Source organism: Nylanderia fulva, unplaced genomic scaffold (assembly GCF_048542155.1).
Source record: "Nylanderia fulva isolate GAGA-0341 unplaced genomic scaffold, ASM4854215v1 Scaffold814, whole genome shotgun sequence".
Taxonomy (NCBI): Eukaryota; Metazoa; Arthropoda; class Insecta; order Hymenoptera; family Formicidae; genus Nylanderia; species Nylanderia fulva.
In genome coordinates this window covers 25,001-36,005 of record NW_028190933.1, presented here as the reverse complement: position 1 = coordinate 36,005, position 11,005 = coordinate 25,001, and the positions used below count along the sequence as shown (strand labels likewise).

Here is an 11,005-nt window from a genome sequence, read left to right as displayed (position 1 = left end):
GGCTCCTGCCACAGGTTACCAAACAATCCGCCATTCTGGATCCCGTCGCACATCCGTTGGACTATATTCGCCAATCCAAGTCCACAGTACAACTGTATCAATTGTCGATTCCAGGGCACCGACGAGTCTTCCTGCCCTACCCTGGGCTGCTGCCGCAGGTTACCGAGCGACTCCGTCAATTTGGTCCCAATCGACTTTCAAAATTCCTTGAAGATAAGTCCCAGTCTCCCTTCGTCCTCCGGTTCAGACAAGGGGGGGGGGTATCTTCCGTGGACCCATCGTCCCTCATGGACTCCCCAAGTTCCTGTCTCGGCATTTGCCCAAAGTCCCGCGGGAAAACCACGAATCAAAAACCGCGGCCGCGGGCAAGACAGTCTTCTTAGAGTAGAATAAAGACGGATGAAGATTTTCTCCCTCGAAGACTAAGCTGGGAGATCAATTTTTCCGCCATTCAGGAAACTCTTCTCAGGTCAAAGACAAATTTCTTTCCAAATTGAAGACTCTGTAACGAAAAATAAAATGCGCAGTAACTTATTCTATTTTTTTTAAAATTAAAACATCCCCCCGAATTTTTAAATGAAAATCGACATTTTCGGGCTCCAATCTACTTAATTATTTTTCTAAACTTCTCTCGAGAAAAGGAGCTAATCTATCTGAATGTACAATTTTCCTCTTATGTCTAGACGATCTTTCTATGCAAAACACCACGTCACTAAGTTTTTTTATTATCCGGAATGGACCTTCCCAACTTCCTTGTAATTTCGGAGCTTTCCCTTTAACCCTACGAGGATTATAAAACCAAACCTTCTGTCCTACTTCGAAAAGAATTCCTCTGGCACTACGATCATAACGAATCTTCTCATCTGAGAAGATTTCAGATTCATTCGCTCTCTAACCGAAGAATGAATTTCTTTTAATTTCTCTTTTAGATTTCTAGTAAAATTTTTCTTGGAAGTCTTCCTTCAGAAGATTCAGGATTTCCTCGTAAAAGATCCACTGGTAACCTTAGTTCCCTACCAAAATATAGCTCTGCTGGAGTCACGCCAGTGGTTTCATGCTTCGAAGATCTGTAAGCTAAAAGAAACATGGGAATCCATCGATCCCAGTCTTTTTTGATCTTCCGATACGTATTTCGCTAGGAAATTTGAAATAGTCTGATGTTGGCGTTCTACTTGTCCGTTAGATGAGGATGCAGGCGGTAGTTCCACCACAAATGACTGCTAAGTTGTCATCTTGTCAAGACTTGACGTTGATTTGTTCTAAAAGTAAAGAATCAACACGTCACCGTTAATGGACGCTACTTAATGTACCTAATCTTACCTAATCCTAATGCAAGCGTGACCGTGTAGGCGCGTACACGTTGCCCAAAACGCTCTGCAGCGTATACGCAGTCTGTTGGTGTACCAGCACGTGTTTTTTTATTTGCATAAGAGGACATTTTGACTCAAAATAAGTGATCTCAGAAGATCACTTAGCAATAAGAAGTGATTTAACAAGTGAAAAACATCAACATAAAAATTAAGGTTAGTATATACATATTTTTTATCTTATGTTTGTCTTATATTTTTTTCATATTTATTGTAACAAGATATCTTTTTTTTCATTGTATATGTATATTTAGGAAAAAAAATATATTTTGTGAAAAATATGGGTCGCAAACGAAAACACTCAATATTTTATAGTGCAAGACATAAACGAAGATTAGTTGCAAGAAACACAGTAACAGATATGAATATGATAACTCATCAGACTGATTCTGCGGATTCTATGGCAATAATTAATAATAATAATGATCAACTAATTGTTGTTGATGAGAATGCTTCGTCTTTATGTGATTCTGATAAAGTATACTCAGATAGAAATCTAAATCAATATTGATGAATGAAAATAATATTAACTTCTGAATTGAAAATAATGCCTGTATGATACAAAATTACACGGATGCAAATAAGCTGCAAGCTATATAGTCGATAACAATTATGAAAATCTGTGTTTAAATGATAACGAAACTTTTATACATGACATAAGTAAATGGGCTATTGAAGAAAAGATATCACTCAAATCCTCCGTCACCTTTTACAGATATTGCAACACACACTAATATACTTTGCCTAAAGATCCACGTACATTATTGCAAACTCCTAAATCAACTGAAATTATACAAATTGAAAACGGAGATTACTGCCACTTAGGTCTCGAAAAGCTCTTCTAAAAATTATTGAAGAACGTAAAAGATTGAATTTTGCTCTTGATACATTCAATTATTTATAAATATTGAGGGTTTACCTATATATAAGTCTTCCACAAAGAGTTTATGGCCAATATTATGTGCAGATAATATTATAAACAATGTATATGTCATTGCCTTATATTATGGTGAAGGAAACCAAAAAATGCAAATGAGTTTTTTTAAAAATGTTTGTAGGTGATGCTATTGCTTCTTCTAATAATGGGATTGATTATGAGGGACAGATCATAAAAGTCGAATTAAAGCAATAATTTGTGACGCTCCTGCTAAATCATTATTTTAAATGTAAAAGGACACACTGGATATAATAGTTGCACTAAATGCATTATTGAAGTGTATATATAGAAGGACATATATGTTTTCCATACACATCTAATTGATGTTCGTAATGATAAAGGAATTGTTTTACGGGATCTTATAATCTTGATTATCAAAACTGGTGACACAATTTTAAAAAATATACCAAATCTAGGCTTAGTTACAAATGTTGCCACTAGATTATATGCCCCCTGGTATGTTTGGGTGTTATGCGTAAACTTATTATGTTATGGCTTTCAGGCCATTAAGATAAGATTATCAAATTCAGACAAAGAACAAATTCAAGGAACTAATAAAGTTACGCAATTATATTCCTTCTGATTTTGCTCGAAAACCAAGATCATTAAAGTATATCAAAACATTGAAAGCCACAGAATATCGGCAATTTTTATTATATACAGGTCCTATTATATTGAAAGGAATACTACAAGAAAATGTATATTTAAATTTTCTAACATTACATGTAGCAATCACAATTCTTGCACATCCTACTTTAACATATCAAACTTCTATTATAGAATATGCAGAAAATTTATTAAAACATTTTGTAAAATCATTTCAAGTTATCTACGGTTCTAAATATATTTCACATAATATTCATAATTTATTACATCTTGCTGCAGACGTAAAACAATTTGGTGCTCTGGATAAATTTAGTGCATTTAAATTTGAGAATTATATGTCTACGTTAAGAAATTAATTCGTAAAACTAACCAACCATTACAGCAATTAACAAGAAGATTTGCAGAAATTGAGACAATACATAATAATGAAACATTCAAAATATATTCAAATTCATACGATATGGAAAAATGTTTTACACGCTCTCATTGTGATGGTCCTATTACGAAAGATTTCATTTCTGTACAACAATATAAAATTTTTTGCAATAATCAATATTATATAACTGTGATGATCCAAAAAATAATTGCATTTCTTTTGAAAATGGACAAATAATGTCAATTTTAAATTTCATTAAATCTAATGACAATAAAATGTATGCTATTGGCAAAGTACTTGTGTTAGTGGAAGATTTATATACACAGCCTATTCGTCATTAACTTTAAATATTGGTATCATGTCTGAATATTCTCATCTTCAGACATGAGAGTTTGATAAAATTAGAGCAAAAATGTTGAAAATGCCTTATAAAAAAAATTATATTATATTTCCGATGTTACACACAACTGAATAATACATGTTTAATATTAATTGCATTGTAATTAAATAATTAAACGTAATTATAATACTCTAATATAAATTGCAAATATTATTATTATTATTATTATATTATATCGTCACATTTTATCATATTATTTACATCATAGATTATTTATAATTTCAATGCTGATCAATTTTTATTTACAGTTATTATGGCGTATAATATTGTGGAGTTCGAAGATGGTTTACAAATTGTTCCTTCTGAATGGTTAACTGAAAATAATAAGGAATGTAAATGGCCATCATATCCAAGTCAAATTAAGATAAATAAAGCAACCATTATGAAAAGAATACTTTCCTTCTGATGATTGGCAATTATATAAAATAATCCGTATTGTTTTGGTAGCAGCGAGGTTAGTAACTATAAAAAATGTATTTTTATTTTTTTATCAAAAAATTATATTAAATTAAAATTCTCATATATATGTATTAAAAGTATATATTACAATTTAAATTTTAAGTGATACTTTGATTATAAACATATATAAAAACAAAAATCTTAATTTTAATATTCAAAAATTTTCTACGTTTTAGGATTTTTACATATGATAAAGCTATAGACAAACTTAATTAGCTGCAACAATCTCCGATATAGATGGTGATGAGTGGAAATAACCTCAAAAATCGAGATATCAACGAGCAAAAAAAATACAGGTTCATCTCCCTGATCTAATTCTGATACAAGCGACACACAGCATCGAATAAATTTAAACAACTCGCAATGATTTAGAGTTAGATAATTTTCCTAATACACCAAAAGCTTTACAATAATAAGAGCAAATATCTGTGAATACAAGACACCATTAATACAAGGTGATAAGAAATTGAATCGACGGTAAAAAAAAATTTCAAGTTCTTCTGATAATTCAGATAGACTGACACAAGCAATGATTTAGATGAAGCTTTCTAAATATATCAAACGATTTTAAATAAAAGCAAAATGACTTATGAAATAAAAAACACCACTCGATAAAAAATTATAAGAAAATACTAAGCCTCCGCTACAAATACAGTAATGAAAAATAATTAATATTCAGTCTAGAACAAGTCGCAGTTACATATAGTAAATTCTATAAGTTCACAAGAACATCGAACAGCAAATAAAGATGACCTTGTTCCACAAAATTCAGATACAATATCTACATCCGATACTTGTAATGCTGAGATTGATGTAGGTAAAATATATCTGTTATTAATTTTAAATTTTTGTAAAAGCTTACCTATATATATATATATATATTATTAAAGTTTTAACTTTTTTTATTTATATCACTGTAAACATATTTAAAATGGTATATAATTCGTAATATTTATATAATCTGACAATGAGTAGATATACAATAATATGTGTCAATTATTTTTGCAGATTTTCATAATTTAATTATCAGGAAACTAAATGCAGTATTGTTAAATCTTACAACAATTGATGAAACGTTTAATAAAGTTGGATAATCACATAAGAAAAAATGAGGAAACGGATTTAAAAAAAAATGAACATTATGATTTCGATTTGCCAGCAGATACCGTAGAACAATTACGAGGAATTGATAATCAATTAAAAAACAAATGTGTTGCTACAGAAATGGTATATACAAAATATTATCATTTTATACTTACGATTAGAAACATTTTATGAAATGTCTTATAAAAAGCAATATTTTGGACATATTTATTTATTTATATAATGTTAAATAATTTTTAAAGAAGTTAAAAGAAAAGTAATGTTAACTTTTTTTATAAGAGAAAAACAAATGTTTATTATTTTGATATTTTTTAGATCATAAACTATATTAATTAAATTATTTTTATATTTTTAGACAAGACAATTGAGCTTTTTAGGAGGTAAGGATCATCATGATGTGATTTCGTACATGATGAAACATATTTTAACAAATAAATTAGCAATGGAATCTAGTTGGGCTGGTTGCAAAATTGAAAATGCCTTTAAAAATCTTCGCATTACTATATGTATCATAAGTAAGTATATAAATATTTAATCACAGAAATGTTTTTATGACATATTTTTGACACTTTATATATAGCATTCTATGCATGGTTATATTGGATGATGCTATTAGAAACTCTAATATCATTATTCAATAATATGTAATCATAGGAATATAAAATAATTTTGAATAGTATATATACATATATACATATATATATATATATAAAATTAAGTCGCTTTAAATTTTTATATAATCTATAACCACACATATCTGTTTAAACTTGTTGTTAGATGCTGCGCGAACTTCAAGAACCAATTTAACAAATAAGGAAGTTGAGGATATAATTGCAAGATGGCTAATTTTAGCCAAGCAGAGATTTGACCGAGATTTGTAAGTTATATATAATATACCTCAATTTAACTATTTTATCATCTTATCTCAAACTTTTTATTTTTATAAGAAACTGATTTTAAAGAGGGTGAACACATGCACTATCTGTTCATTATTGCGTGTATTAGTTTTTTTAAATTAAATACAACATTTAAGAACTTATTGTTATTTTTGTATAGAATATTTATTGCAGAATTGACTTATTGCACCTATGTATAACAATCACATATTTCTTTTTAGGAAAAAGAAAGAACAAAAGAAGAGATGCGAAAATGAGGAGATCTAAACAAGAAAAGGACAGGTTATTAAATAGAATAATTTTAATATATAATAAATAAAATATTTGAACGTTTATTATTACGTTTATTGCACAGTTTATTATTATTACGTTTATTTATAGATTTTATAGAGTTTATTTTTGCATATGTACTTTTTTTACTTTGAATGTATTAATTTCATACACAGTAATTATATATATATTTTATTATTTAAATGGTTACAGTATTAAATACATATGCATAGTTGTAAGTGCAATAAAGTAATTATTAAATATTATTTTTTAAATATAGTATAAAACGAGAAAAGTTATAATAATATATACAGTTGAATATTAAAGTAATTTAAAGTTCTAAGCATTTTAGTACTTTTATGCGTAGCTGTAGCATAAAAAATTAACAATCACTATGTTTATTTTATTAATGCCTATATATTAAAAAGTTATGCACATTTAAGTTTTCTAACAATTGTATCAATTTTTTTTCATAATTTTGATAAAATGATAACTAGAATTAAAAAAAATTACTTTAAAAATGATTTATTATAAGTATTAATTATATATGTTAGTGATATAGTTATTAAATATGATTAAATAATGTGATTTAACGTGAATGTGTATTAAATGATAGTTATACACCCACACACACGTACATATATAATAATATGGCTTATATTTTTTGGAACGTATATATGTATTATTTAAAAAATAAAAATGTAATTAAATAAATTACATTTATAATCTTTGAGACAAGCATATGACTACTGGCAGGATCAACCAGGGAGCTTCGTGTTCGGTTACTCGCAAGGGAGTAACTCGCGAGCGAGCCCGAAGACTCGTCGCTAGCTCTTTTTCGCGCGCGCGCGCGTTCGATGCCGAAACACCGACGCGCGCGCGACTCGCTCGTATGTGCCATTTTATTTGCCGCCGGTCTTGCTCAGCCGGTCGGCGACACTCTGCTGTGTTTAACGCTATTATGTAAAGCGTACGAGAGAACGACGGAGGCGAGAGTAAACCCCCGACGCCGCCGCCTCTCCTCTTCTTCCTCCTCCTCTCCGTTCAAAAATCCACAAGATCAAAATACTCGTGTTCTTATTCTCCCAAATGTTATGATGCGCGGTCTCGAGAGACCGCGCGATTCACCCTGACGCTAGATCGACGATGGCGATGCTTAGACGTCGAGGACTGTTCTGTCTGGTTCGTACGCGTTTAACCGCACACGACCAGCAATAAGATTTCGCTACGGCGTACAAAGCGAGCGGGAAGAAGCAACTCTTCCCGCAAACTCGTATCCGTGGAGTAGATGCTCGGTAAGCGCGACGATTCCGCTGCTGCGTACGAAACGAGAGGGAACCGCGCGGCCAACACACTAGAGGCGTGCGCGCCACATAAGAGCCATTCGGTCTTGCGACACCGACTCGTGGCAATGCTGTGCTCGTAATAAATAAGTGTGCGTTAATTTTGCGCGCGTTCGGCGACGAACGAGAAGAGCCGCACCGTAATCCCCGGCGAAGAGGAATACGAGACGACGCGAAAGTCGAACGTACGTTCTCGCGAGACACGCAACCTCCAAGCATGAGAAGACTTGGCGGCGGCGCGTTCTGCGACGATCGTATATTATTTTATATATTCGTGGTTTCCAAAATCAAACATTTTATATATAAATGTTCTCTCCGTGTCAGAGTCGCGACTCGACAAAATCCGTTCTCGACCCGTTCGGGCGATTCTTCGTTTGTCAACGTCGAGAGAGCGACACGTACAATATTAATCTCTCCTACCTCTTATAGTACCCAACCGACCGGCCAAGCGGTCGGCGACGGTACGGAGAGCGGTCGAAACACGCCGGAGTGGCGAGAGACTCGAGAAAGTACGTTTACGACTCGTCCGGACTCGCTCGACTCGTTCGACGCGCCGAGCGCGACGTATCTCTTATAGTACCCAACCGGCCGGCCAGGCGGTCGGCGACGCACGGTCCTACGCACGGCCGTATGCGAGCGCGAGCGCCGAAAGGCGCGTTCAATCGAGACATTGTCGCGGAGAGCGAACGATTGAAAAGTCCTATTGTACGATAAAATATTATCACGATAGCCGTATGGCGAATGTCAAACAACGATAATTAGCATTAATTAAGAAGGAAACAACGAAATGCCGGGACAATAAGGTATAAGCACCGACGGTACCTCCGGGCCGGGCGGCACCTCCGGGCCGGGCGGCACATCCGGGCCGGGCGGCACCTCCGGGTCGGGCGGCACCTCCTGGCCGGGCGACACCTCCGGGAACCAGGCCGACCGGCCGGCACCTCCGGGCCGGGCGGCACCTCCGGGCCGGGCGACACCTCCGGGAACCACGGCCGACCGGCGACACCTTCGGACCGGGCGACACCTCCGGGAACCACGGCCGACCGGCGACACCTCCGGGACGGGCGGCACCTCCGGACGACCGAATGATCTCTCGATGTCAGACGACCGCCGGCGGTACCTCCGGAACACTTAACGACGATTTACGGCGCCGCAACGAGGAGAGCTACGTAAAAACGTTTCGGACGAAAGTTACTTAATATTCGGCGCTCGCTCGACATGAGGGCGCTGTCCGATTACTAACTCGAAACGTGTCTCTCAAACCCACGTGTCGGAGACATATATTTCGAATTATTACGGATGATACGCAACACGCAAGCTGCGGTGACCGCGATTACGGTACGGAACACTCGCCCGATGCGAAATCACGCGCGCGGCAACCGAGACGGCTCGTTACGGGCGTGATTATACGTGCGGCACCACATAACGGCCGGCGTCAACTTAGGGGACGGACGGCACCTCCGGGACTGGCGACACCTCCGGACGACCGAATGATTTCACCAAGTCCGTCGCCCGCCGGCGGTACCTCCGGGGCACTTGACGGCGAGTAGCGCCGCTACGAGGAGATAATGCTACGATACGGAAATACGTTTCGGACAAAGGTTTCGTACTTTTCGACGCTCCGCACGACCGCGCGACACGATTATTACGATATCTGCTAATTCCCGGTTACCACTCGTCGGATGCACAATCTTCGAGATTCTACGACCGATACGTGGACGAATGCAGGCAGGATGCCGATAAGCGAAGCCGGAGTGTTTGCACGAATAAACTTTCCGATGCGTCCTCATTTAATTAATCTCATTTAGCTCGCTCGTTAGCGGTACAAGCGAGAACTCGGGAACAGGCGCAAGTTCGCTCGCGGCGCGTTGCTCTCGCCGGCGAGCGAGAAAATTTTCCAGGCCCGATAGCGGCGTGTTGCCTTGATTAGCGGGCGACACCTCCGGCGGCACGCGCCGCCCGTAACCCAAGTACGATCGCGGCGTGTTGCTTTCGTTGGCGGGCGACACCTCCGGCCGCACAAGCCGCTTTTTCCAAGTTCGCTCGCGGCGTGTTGCTTTCGCCGGGCGAGCGACAAATTCTTCCAAGTCCGTTCGCGGCGTGTTGCTTTCGCCGGGCGAGCGAAAAATTCATCCAAGTCCGTTCGCGGCGTGTTGCTTTCGCCGGGCGAGCGAGATATTCTTCCAAGTCCGTTCGCGGCGTGTTTGCTTTCGCCGGGCGAGCGAGAAATTCTTCCAAGTCCGTTCGCGGCGTGTTGCTTTCGCCGGGCGAGCGAGAAATTCATCCAAGTCCGTTCGCGGCGTGTTGCTTTCGCCGGGCGAGCGACAAATTCTTCCAAGTTCGCTCGCGGCGTGTTGCTTTCGCCGGGCGAGCGAGAAATTCTTCCAAGTTCGCTCGCGGCGTGTTTGCTTTCGCCGGGCGAGCGAGAACTTCTCCAAGTCGTTCGCGGCGTGTTGATTTGCCGGGCGAGCGAGAAATTCATCCAAGTCCGTTCGCGGCGTGTTGCTTTCGCCGGGCGAGCGAAAATTCTTCCAAGTCCGTTCGCGGCGTGTTGCCTTCTCCGCTCGGGCGAGCCGAGAAATTCTTCCAGATACATAGTGTCATAACTAACCTAAATAAAATAAATTTTCTCTGATTTTCCTAATATTTCTAATTCTGATATCCTTAACACGCGGTTTTAATTCATTAATCACTTTTTCCTTGACTGTCTCACTAGTCGAATCCACATTTTCCTCACTGGCCTTAACAATTATGATGGAGGTTTTCCTTGCTGACCTGCTATTAGCAACATTAATCTTAGCCTTCTCAACGATACTTGCGTATGTAGATTCCACTCTCTCCTGCGTTTCGACATTTGAGTATCTAACCCGGAGTCTTTCTCTTTGTAAGATTTCTTCATGTAACTTTACCTCCAGTGACGACCATTTTGCCAGTATAAATTTAATAGCGTTTTTATTGACCTTGTTATTTTCATTAAACAGATAGGTTTCCAGCTGTATTCTTTCCTCACGTATGTGTTAGATTGTCAGATTGTCAATATCGGATACCTGCTGTACGTACTGTAGAGATGTTGATTCCAGCTGTTCGGAGGGATCCTCCCCCAGATCTGAATTAAAAGTTTTTAAAGATTCGATTGAGCTCCTTGAGACGGATTTCACAGAGAGCGGTGGGGATCTGTGTACGGAGCCCCCCCCCCTGAACGGATCCGTCTTCTGCGCGTTCTCAGGAGTTTGTAAGTTAGATTTTA

The 11,005-nt window shown here is 37.5% G+C and overlaps 1 pseudogene; it reads left to right on the top strand.

The window, feature by feature from the left end:
- The first annotated feature begins 4,321 nt into the window (after positions 1 to 4,321).
- Positions 4,322 to 5,764, top strand: LOC146719930 (uncharacterized; annotated as a pseudogene).
- The last annotated feature ends 5,241 nt before the right edge of the window (positions 5,765 to 11,005 follow it).